The sequence below is a fragment of the Caretta caretta genome, chromosome 3 (genome assembly GCF_965140235.1).
Source record: "Caretta caretta isolate rCarCar2 chromosome 3, rCarCar1.hap1, whole genome shotgun sequence".
Classification (NCBI taxonomy): Eukaryota; Metazoa; Chordata; order Testudines; family Cheloniidae; genus Caretta; species Caretta caretta.
The window spans coordinates 120,726,644-120,745,247 of record NC_134208.1 but is presented as its reverse complement, the minus strand read 5'-3'; the positions used below and the strand labels follow the sequence as shown (position 1 = coordinate 120,745,247).

Sequence of the window (18,604 nt, the reverse complement as noted above, 5' to 3'; positions counted from 1 at the left end):
GATTTTAATTTGAAGACTGATTATATTGAGCAGAACGATGGTCTTGTGGCTACAACACAAGGATGGCAGTCAAAAGAGCTGGGTTCTATTATTGGCCCTGCCCCAAACTTCCAGTATTGGTTTTGGGCAAGTCATTTAATCTCTCTCTGTCCCTCAGTTTTATCATCTGTAAAATGTTAATTGAAATCACACTAATATTTTTGTGGGTGTACGTTAATACTGAATCATTTAAACATACATTTTAACTTTGGATTTTTTCCTTCTCTCAACTCACTGTATGTTGCCCCTACTGAACTACATCATCAGGCTGAAGATCACTTCAAGAACTATTCAGTAATTTAAAACATAGTAATATGTGTAAGGATTTTAGAACAAACAACAATTAAGTAGGTGAGAACAACTATCACACTCTGTACAAAAGGGACTAAAGTGTAACATGAAAGTCTTTCTCCATGAACAAGCCAGCCACAGCAATTAGCTAGCTTCCAGGTTTACAACCCAGAACACAAAACATTTCAAACCTGTTTGTTTTTTTAAAGCTGCTATTTCACAGAAAACTGATGGACACATTTCTAATTAAGTCTCACCTTAAATAAAAAATAAGCAATTTTATATAGTTGCACTTTGTTTGCTGTTTGTACTATAAACTAAGAAACAGGTCCATTACTGCAACCTTTACTCATAAAAGTAATCCAGTTGAGTGCAATTAGTAAGGACTACTGGCATGATTAAGGGTTCCAGGATCAAACCCAGAGCTAATATCTCTGAGGTTCACCAAGATTTTACTGTTATGGAAAAAAAAGTAGCTCTTAACGATTTTATTAAAACAACTCTACCAAAATTCTTAATTTAATGAAAACTCCATTTTATTCTATTCATAAGTCACCCTTTTATACAAACTATTTCTATTTAAATTGAAAAACTGATCACTAGATATTCAGTATCCATGCTTTACTCATATATTCATCTCCAAAGCTATAAATATTTTAAAAATGGATTATGGTAAAGCACTTGCTATTTTGATGCTATATAGTGAATATCATTCAGCAGATTCTCTCAGTTCTAATCTTAAATTTCACAACCAGTCTGTGAAGTCTGGCATTTAAAATTCCTCTCTCTAGTTTACAGCTCTGATACACACAAACCCCAGTTGTAAACAACACTTATTAAAACCTCTAATTTGAAAACATTGTGTGGGGTGGCTCATGAATGGGTATTCCTTGGACAGGCATACTTCAGCCTGGAAGAATGGACTGGCCTACAAGAGTATATGACTGCAGTTACATTTTTAATGTACAAATTTAAGAAACCAGTTCTCTCTTCTAGAGGCCTCGTATTCAAATATTAAGTGCTGAACAGGCAAATAATTCCTTCACTTTTCAGGACATCATGCTCAAGCATGTGCCCTGGACATGGGCATTTACTGAACCCTTCAGTATACCCATACCAGAAAAGAGAAGAAGGAAAAGGAATTACAGTTGCTAGGCAAATTCCCCCCATCCTTCTGTAAATTTCAAAACCCCAGAGTGAAAAAAAGGTCATGGACAAAAACCTAGTGTTACAGATACTGCATGGAAGACTAGAGCTGACACAGGATCACATTACTACAGCTTCCCACACACACCAGCACAAAAGCACCCGCTTGCTCACTGTATCCCATCCTCCCCCACGGTTTCTAGGTGCAAGCTACCACCAGAAATGTCCTTACAAAGAGATGCAAAGTGCGGGACTAGCACCATTTAAACGAGAGAGATGAGGGCATAGGGAGCAATACAGTTTATTAGAGGAAGAGAAATACCCAAACAGAGCTACCCAGACGTCCATTGCATCTAGAACCGCAGGTAGATAGAATTTGTTTCTCAGACTAATCTCCTACCATCCTTCCCTTAGTTTGGGTAGCAGTGGTCCGAGGAGAGTGGAGGAGGTGGTCTCTCCTTTCCAGGGCACTAATTTGGAGCACCAAATCACACTGCTAACAAAATGTGGTGGCTGTTGCTGCTGCTGAAGCAGAAGATTGTCTGTGACCACCCAGCACCGAGCAGCCCCTCATCTCCGCGGCTAGCCCATGGATTTCACACCCACCTCCAGAACAAAAGAAAAACAGATCCGGAGCCGCCTGCCTCGGTGCGTGTGACAGCCTCACCCGGGGAGCCGGCTGCTCCCTGAGCCACCCCCCTCTCTCTCCCCCTTGCACAGGAGGCAAACTCGGCGAAGCGACCAGCACAGATCCCCCCTCGCCGCCCCAGCCGCGTGCGGGGGCAGGCGCGGGGGGCCCGCCAGCTGCAGCCCTGCTCCAGCCTCGGCGCGCACAGACAGCCCCGGCGCTGCCCTCCCCCGGGGCGAGCCTCCCCCTCCAGCCCAGGCGCTGGCCATCGCCGCTGCTCTCGCTGTGCCCCGCACAGGGTCATGCCCCACGCACCCCCCCGGCTTACCGCTCCCGGGCGCAGAGCAGGCGGCGGCCACCCTCCGGCTGCTTCCCTCCAGCCCCAGCCTGCCTCTGCCCGCAGCCCAGCGTCTGGGGCTGGCTCCCGTCTCCGTCTCTGCCTGCTACTGAGGCGGCTGCTGCTGGGCCTGGCTCCGCCTCCACGTGATGCGGCCACATGACCCAACACACTTCCCCGAGCCCCGGCGCCCTTCCCACCCCTCGGCCTCCCGCAGTGGCCGCGGCCGGAGCTGGCCGCGTTCAGGTGGGGCTGGCCGCGCGTCAGGCCGGCGAGAGGCTGGTGTGCCAGGGCTCATCCCGGGAAATGGGTCCACGCTGCCTGGCAACAGCCTGGCTTTTGCCTGGGACAGGAGCCCGCCATCAACGACAAGAGGCAAACTTGGACGTGGGGGCAGCCGGGTATTGCTAACGCCAAGTATTGCGAAATCAGCGGTCTGCCTACTCTCCCCTCCCCAAAAAAAACACATATTGGCCTAAAACTTAAAAATAATGTGAGGGTCTTTTGTATGCGATGTTGGTGCATAGAGTTTTCCCATCTTCAAGGCATGCTGCCTTCAGAGCTAGAAACTTACATGTAAAAAAAAAAAGAGAGGGCTCAGAGTCTCAGGTGATAACCTGAGCCCATGTGGAGCTTTAAGAACCACCACCCCCAAACTATTTAAAGACTTGCAGTACAATGGTGAGCAACACAATGCTGCAACCCTGCTTTTGTGTTTCCCTTCCTCTCACCTCCCATTCAGCTGTGTGTGCGCCTGAACGCACAAGGCCCCCTTTTGCAACTGAGAGACTAGGGTTTGTTAAAAACCAGAGTGAGGGCTTGTCTAAGCTACTGCTTAAGTCAATGTAACTAACGTCACTGGGGTGTGAAAAAGCCACCCCCTGAGCAACGTAAGTTACATCATCAACTTAAAGCAGTGTCTAAAACCCGCTATGCTGGCAAGACAGCATCTCCCACTGACGTAGCTTCCGCCCCTCGTTGAGGTGGAGTAATTATATCAATGGGAGAGCACTCTCCCATCAGCATAGTGCATCTTCCCCAGATATGCTACATCGATGCAGCTGTGCCCATGTAACGCAGTAGTGAAAACAAGCCCTGAGTGGAACGCCCTGACTGGTCGTATTGTAGCCTGCTACAGTTACCCAGAGAGTTGGAAACTACTTTTTCGGGGAACATTTGAGAAAAGGTCTGTGAGCAGTTTCTCTCCAAACCTCCATCCCCAAAGACAAAAAGGTCATAGTATAGAGGCAAAGGTAAACAGCTCTTCTGCTGGACACACCCTTCATGGACAATCTCCCTCCCTCAGGATGTATCCAAGTTCATCAATATTTTGATTGTGAAATATGGGGTATTTCCCTTATCTCTTGTGAGTCAGAAACGCCACAAATTATGACTGTGGAAGATAACCCTTTGTACTTAAGAATAAAGTTGGCAATGGGACACCGGGCCTTTCATCTCGAGGACAGCAGTTGGTGTCCAGGTTACGGCTCTTTGCTACAAAAGCAGGAGGCTTAGTAACAACAGGTTTGAAACATAGTGTAGTAGACAGAATCTGAACTATTTGCTGAAACCAGGCTATGAGCATATGCCCCTTCCTCAGAGGTGATCAAGAAAAAGCCAGAACATAGAAAGGCGCTAAATACTTCCTTGCTGAAGAGAGGGAAGAACAAATTGTAATGAGAGAGAGAGAGAGAGAGAGAGAGAGACTACCTATCTAAGTGATGCTCAGGCCTCCGTGGTTCAGAATCCAAATTAGCAATCAACATTACCCAAAAGAGCCACAGTAGTGTGAATTTATTTATACATATTTTTACACACACACACACACACACACCCTTTCACTATATATAAATAAAATAAAATTCTTACAGCAAAATGACCAAGTATTATATCAACTACAATTGGTTAATAGTGAAAGTATCCTGATTGGATAATAATTAAACACTATTTTACTATGTGCTGCAAACAACCACAGGAGACACATTAAAGAGCCACTTGTGGCTCGTGAGCCTCAGTCTGTGTATCACTGACTGAAATGCTACAGTTGTTTCTCTTCATGATAGAGTCAGCTAACCAGGAAAGCAATGCTGATAGAGAATCCTAGGAGAGTGTACACCCCAATTGCAGAGTTCTAGAATAGCTAGGCAGCCAGAAAGCAAGGCAATATTAGAGCAAGGGACCTGAATTCTCACCTTTCTGAGATTTAGCCAAATAGCCAGAGAGTTCCAGAACTAATGCCAGCTGTGGTATGTATTTGAGCTAGTCATAGATCGTTATCTTAAGAACAGAACCAAAAAAAAAAAAAATCTAGTTTTGATTAGGACATACTTCCTGTGCTTGAGATTTACTACCACATAGGCTAAAGCCTTAGCTCTTGCTAAAGGAGGAAGAATAGTACTGTGATTGAAGAACTGTGCTTGTTAGCAGGAGATTAGGGTTATGTTCCTCAGTGTGCTGCAAAATACTTGTACTCCCTGGGGAAAATCACTTAGTCTTTTTGTGCAATAGGCATCAGGAATAATACTGTCCTAGTTTACGAGGTACCATAAAGTTTCATTCATTAAGGCATGTTGGATTGTCCAATGCTACAGTGACAAACATCATAGAAATACTTACCAAAAAGAATAAGGTTCTAACCTGGTTTGCAAAACAATTAGGTCCTCTCAATACTACACATTTTAACAGTGTTGTAACCAGGTCAGGGGACAACTGTGCTGTAAACAGGTGCCTTTCCTCAATTGTTTTTTTGAAGCAGTTGTAGCTGGATGCTTAACCATTACCAAAAGTTGTTACTATTTGGTAACTGTTCATTGGCTTCTGTGAAATGAGTTGGTGGCCTCCAAGATACACACTTCATGAAAGCCACCATTGTCAAGTGTGCAGATGACACAGACTGGAGGAGTGGTAAATAATGAAGAGGACAGATCACAGATACAGAGTGAGCTGGATTATTTGGTAAACTGACCACAAGCAAATAATATATGTTTTAATACGGCCAAATACATCTAGATCAGTGGTTCTCAAGCTATGGGGCAGATCTCCCAAGGGAGGTGCTGGAATGTGTCAAGGGAGGCGCAAGCTTTGTGCCCTTTTTTTTTTAAAAAGCTCTAGTGATCAGGACCAGGTGGCTGGGGCTTGTGCTGAAGGGTCGTGCAAACCTGGGAGGTGGGGACATGGGATAAATGGGACAGCCGGAGCCCCGCCATCCAGGAGCTGACAACCAGAGCCCTGCTGCCCAGGCTCGGGCTCTCCTCCCCCCAGATCCCTCACCAGGAGGCAGACCAAGCTGGGGCTCGCATTTTCCCCTTCTTTCGATCCCTCACCAGGAGGCGGCCATGGGCAATTTTGATATTGCCACCCTTACTTCTGTGCTGCTGCTAGCATGGCTCTGCTTTCAGAGCTGGGTGCCTGGCCAGCAGCCATTGCTCTTCACTCTACTTTCAGAGCTAGGCAGTGGAATATGTACTTGGGGGGTGGGTAGGGGTGTAAAGGGGCTAAGCCAGGGCTCAACCCTCTCTAGGGCAGAAGAGAGCCACACCGGCTTGCTACACACAAGTACTTTGGGGAATTAGTCCAGTTACCACAAGGGCTGCCAAGGTTGACTCCAGTGGCTGGACAGAGCACCATAGGTCCGGGCCTTGAGTCAGGGCGGGGCATCAAATAGTCAGTAGCTCAGGGAAGGGCTGAGCAACACAGCAGGTGTGAATTAGCCCAGGCCTCTAAGGACCTGGAAGAGGGGGAGACTGCTGCCCATTAGTTGGGTGGCAAGGGGGCGGGGGGTGACACAGGCCCACCCACTCCACTGCGTCCCAGCCCAGGGCCCTAGCAGCGGCAAACAACCCGCTGCTGGGTCAGTGGGGATCCTGACTGCAACACACTGACATGGGTCCTGGCAGAGTTACAGCCAGACTAGGGTCAGCTGCCCCCGGGCTGCTTCCTAACTCCCCTCCTTCTGGTACCTGGGTCCCGGCAGTGTTCTCCAAGGGGTCCAGCACCATGGGCTCCTTGGGGCAGTGGACAAGCGGCCAGCCTAGTAACTCCCCTGGAGAGCTGGCGCAGGGCAGGTCCGGCCAGTCTTGGCGTGGACCTGGGGCTGTGGGGTTTTCCCAGTCACAAGCTAGGCTGGCTACATCTGGCCTCCCCAGCGGCTAGTCCTCTAATGGGCTCTGAGGGCCTGCCTTTCTACTTCCGGGTCGCCGCCTGTCCCTCTGAGGGGCTTCCTGGCTCCGCCCACGCTGGTGGCTGGAGGGGCTCGACCCTCTCCCGGGCGGCAGGGAGTCACACTGCCTCGCTACAGGGGGACACAAAACTGACTAGAGACACAAAGAAGGGGACCGCAATCAAATACATTTGAGAACCACTGAACTAGATACATACATCTACGAACAAAGATTGCAGACCATGCTTACGGGATGGGGGACTCTGTCCTGGAATGCAGCGACTTTGAAAGGGACTTGGGTGTCATGGTGAATAATCAGCTGAACATAAGCTTCCAGTGAAAAACTATAGCTAACAGAGCAAGTGTGATCCTTGGATGTATAAATGGGAGTATCAAGTAGGACAGCGGTTCTCAACCAGGAGTCCAGGGCCCCTCGGGGGGCCTGCCAGCAGGTTCCAGGGGGTCCGCCAAAATAAACCAGAGATCAGGGCTAGCAATAGACTCTCTGGGGCACAGAGCAGAAAGCCAAAGCCCAAGCCCTGCCACCTGGGGCTGAAAGCCAAAGACTGAGCAACTTAGCTTTGCGGGGACCCCTGTGTCATGGGACTCTGGGCAATTGCCCTGCTTGCTACGCCCTAATGCCAGCCCCGGCTTTTAATCTACTGCATATATAGAAAACCAGTTGTTGTGGCACAGGTGGGCCATAGAATTTTTATAACATGTTGCAGGGGGCCTCAGAAAGAAAAAGGTTGAGAACCCCTGAAGTAGGAGATTGTATTACCTCTGTATTTGGCACTGTTCTGACTGCTTCTGGAATACTGTGTCCAATTTTGGTGTCCACAGTTCAAGAGGGATGTTGGGAAATTGGAAAGGATTTAGAGAAGATCCAGGAGAATGATTAAAGGATGGGAAAACATGCTTTATAGTGATGGATTCAAGGAGCTCAATCTATTATTTAACAAAGAGAAGGTTAAGGGTGACTTCATCATTCTCTGAGTACCTACCTGGGGAACAGAAATTTGATAATAGAGGGCTTTTCAATCTCGAAGACAAACATATAACAAGATCCAATGACTGGAAGCTGAAGCTAGACAATTCAGACCAGAAATAAGTCTAAAATTTTTAACAGTTAAGGTAATTAACAAGTGGAACAATTTTTCAAGGTCTGGAGTGGATTCTCCATCACCAGAAATGTTTAAATCAAGATGGGTTTTTTCTAAAAAGATATGCTCTAGTTCAACAAGAATTATTTTGGAGAAATCTTATGACCTGTGTTATACAGGAGGTCGGACCAGATCAGTGATCCCCAAACTGGGGCAAGCTCCCCCCAGTGGGGTGTGGAGGAACATTCAGGGGGCTGCGTGACGAGGGCCAATCTAGCCCCCAAGGAGGGCAGGATGGGAGTGCCACCTAGTCCCGCTCTGCCCCCAGCCCAGCTCCAGCCCAGCCTCAGCTCCATTCCACCCCCTGCTCCGCCCCCAGCCCAGCTCTGCCTCTAGCCCAGCTCCTTCTCCAACTGCCGTTCTGCCCCCAGCTCTGCCATCAGCCCAAGCTTCTCTACTGAGCCAACTGTGCAGTAATGGAGGGGGGGCCACAGACAGATTCCATTACTGGTAAGGGGGGCGCTACAGGAAAAGTTTGAGCACTTGGCTAGATGGTCACAATGGTTCCTTCTGACTTTACAATCTATGTAATAAATCCCTGTTGCAAAACAGATAAAATCACTCCATAGAGTGCAGCTGGAATAAGAAGCCGGGTCCTTCAGTTTCCACATTACAAAGCTCTACCACTTGAGCAAAAACCTGAAGTAGCAGCCTGTGTTAGCTGGTACCAGCGTGGTCTCTAAACTGTTCTGTAGGCCAGTCACTAGAGAGCAACACTGCTCCCTCATTCTGTAAGCACAAAGCCAGGTCACCATTGCGGAAATATTGTGAAGTTGGTAAAAGAACCTTGTACTAGTACTGCCTTTGTTGCACCTGTTTTGTGGCTAAACTGGAGACTTGTGTGTCTTGAGGGTTGTCACACAGGTACATTTAATGAGCACATAACTCACACGCAAAACATATTTTAAAGTTAAAAATAAATAATAAGAGCTAGAGAAAACCCAAGAGAATACTGATTTCCCCTTTCCTCCCTAGACTCTGTAATTAATCCCTTTCTCCAGTGCAATAATTCTGACCTCAGATAATGATTTACTAATTGATAGAGCAGTGTGGTCTAAAAGTTTTATTGTCACGGGTTTGGCATTGAAAAATTTCTCAGAGTTGACGAAGCCACAAGTTAGTTGAGTAGATTACCTCAAATGAGTATCAATAAAATCTTCATACCACGCCATCATTATTTGGTTTATGCCTCATATTAAAGCTATTTTAGATATGTTTCAGCAAGTTTCTTTTAAGCTCATCATCATTTTTATCAGTTACCTGAATCAAACTCTGGAGTGAAAAAGTTATTCATAAAATGTTATAGTTTTATAAGCTAATTTTCAGCAATCATAATGTTGTGATTTTAAGGTCAAAGACACATTAGGTAACACCCTACCTACCCTTCCAAAAAGGATGCTGTGATCTTCAATGAACACTTTTGGTCAGGACTTTTGTTTTCCTTTTTACCCTCAGGAGAGCACCTCCAGTACTAGTGTCCTTTTCACCAGCCTAACACATTGGTTCAGCGATGACTCAGAGGGAAGAATGCCATGTATTGAGTCAACATCACAAATTTCAGCCTTATTTAGCTGTTTCTTGGCAGTCTCTCGTCTAAATACTGACCCACCCCAACATTGCTTAGCTGGGGAGAGCTGACAGGAGCATAAACACAAGGTGACATGACCACAGTTATTGCATGGACTATGATTACATGCTGGAGGCAACAAAGTAAATGCTGGCTTCTACAAAAGTCATTTAGGGCTTAATTGTGTCTTTAAGCCATAGTTGGCACAGGGACAGCGTGAAGTGATACTGCCTCAGAGGAAACTCTAGGAGGAGCTCAGCCCTAGGGAAACAGAATGCCTCGTAGAGCTCCCCAGTATGCAGTTGGAATGCATCCACTGCTACATGCATTTAAGGGAGTGCAGCATAGTCGCTCTAGTCATTTTGTGGGCTGGTTTGGAACGTGGGCAATATCCTCCTAACGGCAGGGACTACAGCTATGCCTGGCCTTTATGTGGGCCACACACAAAAGGCAGAGATCTCCTTGCACACAGAACAAGTCAAAGTTCCCCTGAGCCAATGGCTCATCAAGCTGACATAGTTCATGTATGTCAGTTTCATAGCTACAGTAAACAAGAAAGTGATATGGCCAGTATCACATCCAACCTCCTTTGCCCTAACCCAAGGGATCAGGTACCAATTTTGCAGCTGGGTGAACAGGAAATGGCCTTTTAATGCAAGATCAAGCAAGATGCAAATGTTGACCTTCAGCATTGTAGCCCAGCACCTTAATCACTCAGCCACCACATCTCATAAAATCTGCTCAAAATCCAACTCAGAGAGAACAGGGGTATGTACCTTTTTAGTGTTTAGAACACTTGTGCATGCAGTTGCCTGCCTTCATTCGTTTGGGCGTGTAGCAGTGGTTTACCTGGTCTGGAATCTCATTCTGCCACAGCCTCAATTTACCCATCTCTTGGCTTCTCCATCCTAGACTAATAGGCCCCTCTGGTGCTCCTATGCTAGAATCTTCAGTGCTTTGCTGGCACTGAGGTGATTTAATGTCCCAGCTAAGTAATGGAGTTCACCCTTTTCAGAGCATAAATAGAAGTCCCAAACAAAGACCAAAATGAAGTTAACACAATTTATCCTGCCCCTTGTCAACAGGCATCCCAGTCCTCCATCAAGGGCCTGTTCCTCTTGCCCTCTCTCCAGGGACTACAAACGGTCACCTTTCCCCAGGCTACAGTTTCCCAGCCCTCCTGGGATTTCCTCTTTTTAACAGGGCTGCTGCCCCACCTCGCAAGGTGGCAGCACAAGGGAGTTCCCACGTCCTCCCTCCACTACTGGCCACCAGCCCTAGGATCCTGTATTATTGGACTACCCAATCTATTGTGTGTCTGCCTTTGAGCTGGAAGTGTAAATTCCAGCTTAAGGTGACATACCTTTGCTAACTCTGATCCACTAACATGCTAAAAATAGTGTAGCTGTGTTGGTGCTATCACCCCTGAGTATGTACCTAGCATCTTGGACAGGTGTGTATTTGGGGTAGCTAGCCTCTCCTGACACAGCTGCACTACTTTTGGCATGGTAGGTGGATCAGAGCTAGAGTGAGTATGTCTCCTCAAACTGGAATTTACACCTCCAGCTTGCTGCGTAGACACATCCTTAGCCACCCAAGTTCTCGTCCTGTCTTTTCCTGTGGCAGCCATCTTGTGGCTTCCCCAAGGTAGGAACCCCTTTCCAACTTGCCTGTCTAGGCTTCTTTGCTATTCCCAAGCTTGGATGCTGAAGCACTCACTCCCAGCTTTGTGCTCTCTACTTCACTGCTGCAGCATAGCTTACCCAAACAGCCATCACACACCTTTGAACCTCCCCTCCTGACTGTACGCAGGCTACTCTCATATTTCCCAGCAGGCCTGGTTCTCACTCACACGCTCCCTCATCACATGGCCCTCACACTTTGAGAAGGAATCTAGTCACAGGGGCCAGCTCACCCTGTGAGAGTGCAGTTACTATAACAGGGCATGACAGCAGATTACAAAACCCATTTGCACAAGTGCAGTTGTGCAGTAGTGCTGGAACTAGGGGTGCTGGGTGTGCTGCCACACCCCCTGGCTTGATGTAGTAATAACAAACACCAAATACATAGTTTCCATCAGCAGCACACCCACTATAAACATTGTTCCAGCACCCCTGCAGTTGTGGGTGCATTTTTTGCATGTGCAATTGTTTTCTTTTCAAAAAAGAATATTAAAATAAGAATCAGCATCCTCTTTATAGTTCCCACTCACCCTCTTCATAGCTGGGACATTTCTCTTTTCTCTCTGACCCTCTCTCTCTCCTCAAGGCATTTTTAATTTCAGACTTGGCCTTTTTCCTCAGTTCTTCTTTTACCTTTAGTGTTTGCTTCCCCATTCACTCTCTCTCTCTCTCTCTCTCTTGCTCTCCCCATTGCTCATTTCTAAAACACCAGATTAGTCCTCTCAGGATGGAGACCAGAACACAGGTCCTGCTCACCCTCCAAATGCAGGTAATGGGTCTGTTTCAAAAGGCAACAGGGTGAGTTTGCAGGAATCAACCTGAGCTCAGAGCTGTATGTGGTCTTTTTTCCAATGAAAATTTGATTTTATAGGTGAAATCTCTTACCTAATACAGGTTTAGAGTAGCAGCCATGTTAGTCTGTATCCGCGAAAAGAACAGGAGTACTTGTGGCACCCTAGAGACTAACAAATTTATTAGAAAACTTATGCTCTAATAAATTTGTAGTCTCTAAGGTGCCACAAGTACTCCTGTTGTTTTTACCTAATACAGAGATTGCAGACTGACCTTTTTGTCCCATGTCAGACAGTAATGGAGGGTTTCAGAGTAGCAGCCGTGTTAGTCTGTATTTGCAAAAAGAAAAGGAGTACTTGTGGCACCTTAGAGACTATCAAATTTATTTGAGCATAAGTTTTCGTGAGCTACAGCTCACTTCATCGGATGCATTCCGATGGAGGGGTGTCCTTTGAGACTCTAACCTCAGGTTTATTTTCCTTCTCACAGTGAACGCTACAATTAAGACTCCATTCTAACTTCCACCCCCATCCCGGATTTCATTCATATCTTTCTCCAAAATGTCCTGTTTGGGGATAGAGCTTCCAGGCTTTATCTTAGCCCAAAGGTGATTTCATTTAAGATGGAGCTAAACTGGTTCAGATGATTAAGATAAATCCTTTCTTGAGTTATGAGTGCAAAAAAGACACTCTTTCCCACTTTCAAAATGCCATGATTTCTTGTTGTGGTTAAATAACTCAAAAGCAGTTGAAGGAAACAAGTGCAACATTGTCATCTAGCTATGGCTACACTTAGGCCCCAGTTATGCAAAGTAATTTGACTTGATTTCAGTGGGACTACTAAAATGCATAAAGTTATACATGCCTAAATGTTTGCAAGAATTGGGGACCTTAGCATCAGAAATCTCAGCAAATTTTATTTTTAAAAAGTATAAAGGATTAAAATTATTTGTTTATTTATGTGTAATAGAAAAAATGATTTGCTCTTGATTCAGGCTAAAGGGGCACTGCAAAGGAAAATCTTTGTACCCATTTTTGCTTGTTTATGAGGTATTACAAACTGCCTCAATGCTTTTGTTTTTAAACAGGCTGGTTTCCTGCTGGTTTTCTTTTCTTCTTTTTTTTTAATAACAGAATGAGCAGGTCTTGATTCTTGTGTTTTTTGCAGATGACCTCTTCGAGGACTGAGCAGGTACTGTCATAATAACCAGAAACCTGAGCTGCTGGCTCCCAGCCTCAGTAGAGGGGAAACGGGATGTTGAATTACATTCTGCCTGAGATTTTGTTCTGAGCCCCTTAGAAGACCAGGATAAAACTCATGGGTTGGGGAAAGGGGTCTATTTGCAATTCTTGTTTCTCTTTGAGGGAACACAGACCCTCAGTGGGCTGCCTAACTTATAGATGCCTATCCAAGCTGCCTAAGGATGGCAGAGCTGCCCAGGGTTGTTCTGTGGCCCTACCCCCTGCTGTTCCGAGCATATACCCTATGCCACGACTTGAAGAGGTTTTTTTGAGAAACTGTGGTTGTCTTGCTTGGTTCCAGCGCTGAGGGAATTCTCCCGCAGCAGATCTGGGACTTTCATGACCTCTTTACACAGCATAAGGGAGAATCCCTACCTCTGTTTAATCCCCTTTTGGGACCAGATTCTGATACCCTTACACTGAGTAGCGCCTACCAGTTCTGATTTTGTTTGTGTCAAAACCTGGTAGAGTCAGAGTTAAACTGGTTTTAACAAAAACAAACAAGCAAAGAGGTTTAAACCAAGTCTGACTCAACATCCATTACCCTGCAGCTGAAGGCTGGGAAGGCTGCAGATTGAGTGTCAGCCTGTAGTAAGGTCATTATTCCAGTCTAGTTCTCTAGACCTCTAGAGGGTTCTCCAGAAAGAACAGGAAGTCAAAGCAGGGTATTCCTAGAATTTCTTAAGTTAAAAAAAAAAGCAGAAAATGAGTGAGACCATCTTTAGATATCATAACTGAGTAACAAAAGGCACAAGCCATTCACCTTTCAGGACAGTACTAGGATGGCATATTGAACATGGGCTGTCCCACAATGTGAAATCTGGTGGGCTAGGAGCTTTCCCCACCCTTCTGTCTACGTTCCCAGCCTTTCAAAACCTTTTGTAATGGCTGATTATCTTGCATAACATTTTTACAAGTTTGACACCCTAACTCTACATTTTTTCCTCTCTGACGTCTTTCTCCTGATATCTTGGTCTGTACTCCTGAGAGAGGTTAGCTAATTAGTGAGTTATTTGGTATTAATGCACACGGACAAACTGGACACCTCGCTCCAGGTGCTGCAGGCCCAGCAACTTCCCCCTGACCCCCAATACATGGGTGGAGGGAAGGGTGAGAGAAGTAGAATAGGCTTCCTGGTGCTGGCCCCTAGGAGCAGGTGTACTTCGCCAGCAATAGTTGAGGGGAGCAGCAGGGCAGAAAGAGGCCTAACTGGTGCCCTTTGCCCCTTCCAGTTGATTGGCTGTTTGCCCCAGTCTCTTCCCTTGCTGACATTCTGGTGACAGCCTCACTCTCCCTGCCCTGCGTATCCCCTTCCCACTTCTTCCTTTGTCCCATCTCCCAGTCCTTCAGGGCTTCACATTCCCCTCCCTGCCTTTTTGTCACTCTTCCTCTTTCTCACTCAACCCCTCCTGCCCCATCGTGCTCCCACCTTGATCAATTTGTTTGTACCCATGCTGCTCCCCGCCCTTCGCTCTGCCTCATTACTCTGTTTTTGTCTAGTCTGATCGTACAGTGCTTCACGTCCATTTCTTACTCTGCGTTTGTATAAAGCAGGGCCTTGATCCCACTGGGGGCTTTGGATCTCCTGCAATATAAAAATAGCAATAATAAAATCTTAACTAACACTCTGTTTCAATAGAACCCATTTTGTAACATTAAAATAAATAGTGGCTATTGGTTGGAAAAGTACCAGGGTCCTTGGGCTTTTAGGACAAGTGCTGTAATGGTTGTGCTAAACTTGTGTCTTTTTTAGAATAGGTCTACAGAAACCCATACCATATTTATAGATTTTGCAAAACCTCTTATCATATCCAAGTGTGATCTCAAGAGCCGTTCAGGCAAGAGGGCTGCAAAGCAAAACGTTAAGTGAAACTTTTGCCCAAACTGCAGTGGAGGCAATACTCAAATGCAAAAATAAAGAGGGAGACACTGAAGAATATGAAAGCATAAGAGATAAATCATCAAGCAAATCAAAGTTTCAATCTAACAGGGCTGTTCTGCTGTCTAAAACCTTGGAAGTGGTTTGCCATCAGAACCCCAAATGAATACTCCTTGCATTACAATACTGCATGTTTGTTGTGTTTTCTAATATGGAGGTCTACAAGTTATCATATGAAATGTATTTTCTTGATCATTCACATAAAAACCTGTACACTTAAGCAATCATATAATTATATCAGGATCCCTGCATACTCTGGGGGTCTTATGAGGCACAAAGTCAAATATTTAAGTCTTCTCACCCACCTAAGAAAAATAATATTTTGCACTGATACAGCATCTTAATTTGAAAACCTAAAAGCATGCTGTAGGAAGTGCAAGTCTTCCCACATAAACCTATTTCTTGAATTGTGCTATTAACAAAATGTAATGAGGATAATAATATGGCTATCTGCACCTCACCAGAGCATTTAGTCTTCGTATCTGCCCAGTTTGGGACATGCACTGATTATTAGTATCCTGTTTTAGAAACAAATGAAAGAATACCCAGATATGAGTCCTGATTGTCCCTCCTAGTGCCCTGATTCCTCACATTTGCCCCTCCTCAAAAACCCCACCACCTTTAAATCTATGTTATGGCTATAATCCCTGTGGCTGATGAGAAATGTTCCTCCAGATTCCATCTTAATTGGAAGAGATGCTACCTCTGCAGGGCTCCTAGTCCCAGCTAGCTTGGAAAGACTGGGTCTGGGGAACAAATTCCTTCTTTTAATTGAGGCTTATTTAATAACTGTTCCTGTTATACTTCTGCGCTGTCAATCAGAACTGTGATTAGGATGTGGTGTCACGCATGCACAAGAGTATGTTTGATTGACAGGCATGAGTTTGTTATAAATTCATGTGACACAGTGTTAGCAAGGTCTTCTACAAACAGGTCTTTTAGGATTGACTTCTGCTATTTATATGCAGTATTTTCATATGTCTGTTATGAAGAACCAGAGCATTTAATTATTTGTTATCAAGAGGATGCTTTCATTTCAGCGAGGACAGAGACACATTGCTTTTCCTTTCTTCAGAGAAAATACAAAGAAAGAGCTCAATCCTTCTCTTATCAAAGCATTGAATGTTTTCCCAGTGACTTAAATGGGAGCAGGATCCAGCTCAAACAATTAAATTAAAAAAAAATGCATGCATGATATTGCTATTCCTTTAGATCCAGATAACACTGAAACCCCCCGCAGATATTGGCGTTGAAATAATACTCTGAGAAACATTTCACACTGATTTGTAATCCCTTTGGAACAAGTGATCTATTTTTAGAATTCTTAGTATGCTTTTGAGCATGCTTTTCAGTTATTTTAATCCTAATAATACTTAGCTTGTTATATACCACTTTTCGTCTGTAGATCTCAAAGCACATGACAAAGGAAAGTAAATAGTCTTATCCCCCTTTACAGAGGGGAAACTGAGGGACAGAGAGGTGAAATGACTTGCCTGAAGTCACACAGCAGGCCAGTAGCTGATTCAGGAATAGAACCTGTGTCTCTTGACTTCCAGTCTAGTGCTCTCATCACTAGATTATACTGCCTCACTTTAACCTAAAAAGATACTTGTTTTTGGTTTTGTTTTTTAAATAAGTAAAGAGATCCTAACACTGAAAGATCATTTTCATGTACAAAACCAACAGATTTCCATAATTATTGTTTAAGCTGTGTGACTTCCCATAACAACAAAAGGGACAGAGATTTTGACATTTTCTCTCCAGAGAGAACAAACTACATTTTACAAACAACTGCAAATGTGGAGCTTAACTGTAAATTGTCGCAATAGAACAGCTCACAGTAGTAAGCACTGCCCTTGGTAATAAAGTCAGCATTTAAGAGCAAGATCCTTACTTTTCTTTCTTAATATCTGCTTTGTGTGTTTTAGACTGTTTAGTGATTTTTCTTGGTGCATCATCACCATCTGTAAGAAATCCAAACTAATAACTAGCATTTTTATCTGTGCTCTTAACATTGTTATGTAACCAATATTATATGATTGCTTTATTTAAATAATCAATCACTTTGTACTGCACATAAAGGATAACAATATTTATAAGGGAGTTGCATTTACCTCTTCAGTGACATATAATAAGCATTAAGACATATATTTTCTTAAAGTAACGAGAGCTGATATAGCACTTGATAAACATAAGCTAATGAATCACTGCTACACGCCTGCAATGTAGGTAAATATCATTCCAATTTTACAGATGGGGAAACTACGACAAAGAAGATATGGACAAAAGCTTGGAAAGTATCCACCAATTTGGGGGGCATCAGTTTCTGGGTACCCAAATTGCAACACCAGGGGTCTGATTTGTAGAGATGCCAAGTACCCGCAATTCCAACTGAAGTCCATGGGAGCAGCAGGTGCTCAGCACTTCTGAAAATCATGTCCTATGTGTCTCAAGTTGGGGGCTCCAAAATTGGTGAACGCTTTTGAAAATTTTGGCCTAAGTGACTGGTCTGAGGCCATAAAGATAATGTATCAATGTTAGGCTTAAATCTCTGAAATTTCTCACTGTTTGTATTGGGCTCAAATCACTACACCATGCCTCTCAAGTTGTTTCCGTTGCTTGCTTTGGTTATATATTTCATATAACAATGGTACCCTGTATACAAAAATATTCCACTTGTCAAAATTCTACCTAAGTGTTTTAGATTAATTGCTTGTATACTAGTTCTTATAGGTTTCAGAGGAACAGCCGTGTTAGTCTGTATTCGCAAAAAGAAAAGGAGTACTTGTGGCACCTTAGCGACTAACCAATTTATTTGAGCATGAGCTTTCGTGAGCCACAGCTCACTTCATCAGATGTGTACCGTGGAAACTGCAGCAGACTTTATATACACACAGAGAATATGAAACAATACCTCCTCCCACCCCACTGATAACACCATCCTGGCTACTATGGATGTAGAAGCCCTCTACACCAACATTCCACACAAAGATGGACTACAGGCCGTCAGGAACACTATCCCCGATAATGTCACGGCTAACCTGGTGGCTGAACTTTGTGACTTTGTCCTTACCCATAACTATTTCACATTTGGGGACAATGTATACCTTCAGATCAGCGGCACTGCTATGGGTACCCGCATGGCCCCACAGTATGCCAACATTTTTATGGCTGATTTAGAACAACGCTTCCTCAGCTCTCGTCCCCTAAAGCCCCTACTCTACTTGCGCTATATTGATGACATCTTCATCATCTGGACCCATGGAAAAGAAGCCCTTGAGGAATTCCGCCATGATTTCAACAATTTCCATCCCACCACCAACCTCAGCCTGGTCCAGTCCACACAAGAGATCCACTTCCTGGACACTACAGTGCTAATAAACAATGGCCACATAAACACCACCCTATACCGGAAACCTACTGACCGCTATTCCTACCTGCATGCCTCCAGCTTTCACCCTGACCACACCACACGATCCATCGTCTACAGCCAAGCTCTGCGATACAACCGCATTTGCTCCAATCCCTCAGACAGAGACAAACACCTACAAGATCTCTGTCAAGCTTTCTTACAACTACAATACCCACCTGCAGAAGTAAAGAAACAGATTGATAGAGCC

The 18,604-nt window shown here is 44.8% G+C and overlaps 1 protein-coding gene across 1 annotated transcript in view; it reads right to left on the bottom strand.

Annotated features, from left to right (window-relative positions):
* The window catches only part of TULP4 (TUB like protein 4), a 297,688-nt gene extending 295,028 nt beyond the window's left edge, over positions 1-2,660 (bottom strand). Inside the window, exon 1 of the mRNA XM_048844124.2 lies at positions 2,433-2,660. The gene's annotated coding sequence lies outside the window, so the exon portion shown is untranslated. The remainder of the gene's footprint in view (positions 1-2,432) is intronic.
* Between the last annotated feature and the right edge of the window lie 15,944 nt (positions 2,661-18,604).